Source organism: Phoca vitulina, unplaced genomic scaffold (assembly GCF_004348235.1).
Source record: "Phoca vitulina isolate PV1807 unplaced genomic scaffold, GSC_HSeal_1.0 scaffold10, whole genome shotgun sequence".
NCBI classification, from domain to species: Eukaryota; Metazoa; Chordata; class Mammalia; order Carnivora; family Phocidae; genus Phoca; species Phoca vitulina.
The window spans coordinates 45153086-45158131 of record NW_022589713.1 but is presented as its reverse complement, the minus strand read 5'-3'; the positions used below and the strand labels follow the sequence as shown (position 1 = coordinate 45158131).

At 41.7% G+C, this 5046-nt stretch overlaps 1 pseudogene; it reads left to right on the top strand.

Moving 5' to 3' along the window:
* Positions 1 to 3488: 3488 nt before the first annotated feature.
* LOC116635314 lies at positions 3489 to 4413 on the top strand (annotated as a pseudogene).
* Positions 4414 to 5046: the final 633 nt, after the last annotated feature.

Below are 5046 nucleotides of genomic sequence, written 5' to 3'. Positions count from 1 at the left end.
CAGAGTTCCTAAAATATCTTAAAGGATAAAGAGTGATGGGAACATCTTTTGCTATAATATTTGGTCTTTTGTCCTTGGTTCCTAAAAGAGCTCAAGAGTGATAAAGGTTTTATCATTCATAACAAGCCCCTTTCAACCACACCTGAGTTTACGTTAATGATGTAATTTTTTTAAAGTCCCTAGATAGACTCAGGATGGGGAGCTGGTTGCCAGGAGCACCAACCATGTGATTAGAGGATTGGTACTAATAGTCCCACCCCCTGACCTCCAGATAGAGGACAGGGACTAGATTAAGTTAATCACTAATGGCCAATGATTCAATCAGTTGAACCTACATAATGAAGCCTCCATAAAAACCCAAAAGGACAAGGTTCAGAGAGCTTCCAGGGTGTCACCAACCTGGAGGTCCTGGGAAGGCACTGTACCTGGAGAGAGCATGGAAACTCCACACCTCTTCCCCCATACCTTGCCCTATGCATCTCTTCTATCTGATTGTATCCTTTTAATAAATGGAAGATAGCAGTAAACTTTTCTTAAGTTCTGTGAAGTGCCCTAGCAAATTAATCAAACATGAGGAAAGGCTCAGAGGAACCTTCAATTCATAGCTTGTCGGAAGCACAGTTAACAGCCTGGACTTGTGATTGGCGTCCAAAATAGGGCAAGGCCTTGTGGGACTGAACCCTCAACCTGTGAGACCTTATGCTATCTCCAGGTAGGTAGCATCAGAATTGAATTAAATCATAGGATACCCAGTCAGGTCCACCAGAGTGTTGGAGAATTGCTTGATGTGGGAAAAATCCACACATTTTAGTGACCAAAATTGACAACAGTATAGGAAAAAGAGGAGTATCTTAGTTTGTTCAAGCTTCCATAACAAAATACCAGTCTAGGTGGTTTTTAAACAACATAAATTTATTTCTTACAGTTGTGGAAGTGGAGATCAGAGTACCAGCATGGTTAGACCCTGGTGAGAGCCCTCTTCCAGGTCACAGACTTTTCATTGTATTCTCACATGGCAGAAGGGACAGCAGAGCTCTGCTGGGCCTCTTTTTTAAGGGCATTAATCTCATTTATGACAGCTCTGCCCTTGTGACCTAATCACCTCCCAAAGACCCTACTTCCTAATACCATCACATTGGGCAATAAGAATTCAACATTTGAATTTGGGGGGACACAGACATTCAGACTATAGTAAGGAATATTTTTCTTTTACAACCTTCTAAGCAGGAGATTGAAAGGGCCTTCTCTGGGGAATCTGACTCACACGGGAAAAAAGACCTAGTGATACTGACATTAAAGTTTCCTTTATGTGACCAGCCAGTCAATCCTACGGTGATACTGACATTAAAGTTTCCTTTATGTGACCAGCCAGTCAATCCTACGGTGAAGCCCACATTTGATATGTCCAATCAGGGGATTCCTGCTCTACCACTACATATCCAACCAAGAATGCCAGGCATCTAGGGAGATGCCAGGGAGAACTTTTAACATGAAAGATGGAGACTAGCAAACTTACAGATAAAAGCAAACTAGAAGAAACAGATTCTCAAAGGAGAAGAAAACAGAAAAAAAAATGTCATTAATATCCTCAGAATACTAGGAAAAGATGTTACAGGCATGGAACAAGATAAAGACACTATTTTATTTTTTTTCAAGTTTTTAAAAAAATTCCAGTTAGTTAACATACAGTGTAATATTAGTTTCAGGTATATGATATGGCGATTCAATACTTCCATACATCACCCAGTGCTCATCATGACAAGTGCACTCCTTAATTCTTATCACCTATTTGAACCATTCCCCACCCACCACCCCTCTGGTAACCAAAATTTGTTCTCTATAGTTAAGAGTCTGTTCCTGGGGGGAGCACCTGGGTGGTACAGTCAGTTAAGTGTCTGCCTTCAGCTCAGGTCATGATCCCAGGGTCCTGGGATTGAGCCCCATGTCAGGCTCCCAGCTCAGTAGGGAGTCTGCTTGTCCCTCTCCCTCTGCCCCTTTCCCCCCACTCATATGTCCACACTCTCTCTCTCTCAAATAAATAAATAAAAACTTAAAAAAAAAAAAAAACAGGCTGTTCCTTGATCTTCCTCCCTCTTTTTCCCCCATGTTCATTTGTTTTGTTTCTTAAATTCCACATATGAGTGAAATCATATGGTATTTCTCTTTCTCTGACCGACTTATTTCGTGTAATACTCTCTAGCTCCGTCCATATCGTCGCAAATAGCAAGATTTCATTCTTTTTTATGGCTGAGCAACATTCCTGTATGTGTGTATGTGTGTGTGTGTGTGTATACCACATCTTCTTTATCCATTCATCAGTCAATGGACGTTTGGGCCCTTTCCATAATTTAGTTCTTGTAGACAATGCTGTTATAAACACTGGGGTGCATGAATCCCTTTGAATTAGTATTTTGTATAAAGACACTATTTTAAAAAGGAACATTCAGAGGACTGAAATGCTATTACAAGAAATTATGAAAAATTCAATAGAAGGGGCACCTGGGTGGCTCATTCAGTTGGGCATCTGCCTTCAACTCAGGTCATGATCCCAGGGTCCTGGGATGAAGCCCCACTTCAGGCTCCCTGTTCAGCAGAGAGCCTGCTTCTCCCTCTCCCTCTGCTGCTCCCCCTGCTTGTGCTAGCTCTCTTTTTCTCTCTGTCAGATAAATAGATAAAATCTTAAAAAAACTAAGTAAATAAATAAAATTCAATAGAATTGGAAAATAAAATTGAGAATATCACAGAAGTAGAGCAAAAATAAATCAGACATAGAGAAAAAGGGAGCAGGAATTACAGGACAAGTCCAGAAGCCCCAACATTTGAATAATAGTTCCAGAAAGAGAAAAGAAAAAATATTTAAATGAGAATATCATCAAAGCAGAAATTCAAGGAAATTTCACAGGATGGAAAGTAAAAGGAAAACTGTTTTTCCCTACTTAAAACACTTCTGACACCAAATGTATAGGTTTTTTCCCCACCAAGCAATTCTGACACTAACTACTTAGAGTTAGTGCAGACCCCATGAGCTAAGGACTCAATGCCACAAGACTTCCCCCCACTTCAGCCACCAATCACAAGTCATAGGTCTTCAGGTTACCCACCCTCCTGTCTGATTTGGTTACAAATTGGAGGTTCCTACAACTCTCTCCTCAGGTTTAATAGTTTGCAATAATGGCTCACAGAACTCAGGAAAACTGAGTTTCTCAATATCACCGATGTATTATAAAGCATACAAATAAACAGCCAGATGAAGAGGTACACAGGGCAAAGTTGGAAGGGTCCCAAGCACAGGAGCTTCTGTTCCCATGGAGTTTGGGGGGCACCACCCTCTCAGCTTCACCAAACAAGGAGCTCTCCAAACCCCTTCATGTAAGGTTTTTATGGAGGTTCCATTATGCAGGCATGATTAATTAAATAATTGGCCAAAGGTGATTAACTCAATTCCCAGTCCTTCTTCCCTCCCCCCACTCCTGACACCCCAGAAGTCAGGGGGTGAAGCTAAAAGTTCCAACCCTCTAATCACATGGTTGCTTCCTCTGGCAACCAGCCCCCAACCTTCAAGAGTCACTTCATTTGCCTCTTTTTCGTGGCCCTCAGAGGTGGTAGGCTGCTTCAAGATGAAGCTAAACATCTCTTTCCCAGCTACTAGCTGCCAGAAACTCATTGAAGTGGACGATGAACACAAACTTCGCACCTTTTATGAGAAGCGTATGGCCACAGAAGTTGCTGCTGATGCTCTGGGTGAAGAATGGAAGGGTTATGTGGTCCGAATCAGTGATGGCAATGAAAAACAAAGCTTCCCCATGAAGCAGTGTCCGCCTGCTGCTGAGTAAGGGGCATTCCTGCTATAGACCAAAAACAAAGCTTCCTCATGGCCGTGTCCGCCTGCTGCTGAGTAAGGGGCATTCCTGCTATAGACCAAGGAGGACTGGAGAGAGAAAGCACAAATCTGTTCTGGGTTGCATTGTGGATGCCAATCTCCGTGTTCTCAACTTGGTCATTGTAAAAAAAGGGGAGAAGGATATTCCTGGACTCACTGATACTACTGTGCCTCATCGCCTGGGGCCCAAAAGAGCCAGGAGAATCTGCAAACTTTTCAATCTCTCTAAAGAAGATGATGTCTGCCAGTATGTTGTGAGAAAGCCCCTAACAAAGAAGGTAAGAAACCTAGAACCAAAGCACCTAAGATTCAGCGTATTGTTACTCCACGTGTCCTCCAGCACAAACAGTGGCGTATTGCTTTGAAGAAGCAGCACACTAAGAAAAATAAGGAAGAGCTGCAGAATATGCTAAACTTTTGGCCAAGAGAATGAAGGAGGCCAAAGAAAAACGCCAGGAACAGATTGCCAAGAGACGGAGGCTGTCCTCTCTGAGAGCTTCTACCTCTAAGTCTGAGTCCAGTTAAAAATGAGATTTTCCTAAGAGTGACAGATAAATAAGATCAGACATCAAATCCCCTTTATTTTCATTGATGACAAAACATAGATAAATGGAGAGAAAACTGAGATAGATAAGGGAATATCATACATAGCAATATGATGGTGGATAAAGTGTGCAAGAGATACTTGAAAGTGATACCTTCAAGGTGAGAGGCTGAGACCATACTGTAACAGTGGGAGAGATGGTCAGTACAGGGTTTCTTTTGAGATGGGTGGGTGGCTCAGGAAAGGATTCTGAGCATAAGGTACCTATTGCTTTTTCAGCAAGACATGGAACAATTTGGGGGAAATAAAAGGACTAGGACTATTAAAAAAAAAAAAAGGAGTCACTTCATTAACATAAACTCAGGTATGGTTGAAAGGGGGTTGTTATAATTAACAAAAGATTCTCCTCTCACTCTTACCACTCAGGAAATTCCAAGGGTTTTACAAGCTCTGTGCCAGGAATCAGGGATGAAGACAAAATATATATTTCTTATTATATCACAATATCACAAAGAGATGCATTTCCAAATTGAAAGCGCCCAGGAAATGCCAGCACAATAGGCTCACACCAAGATATATCACTGTGAAATTTCAGAACACTGGGAACAAAGAGAAAATACTA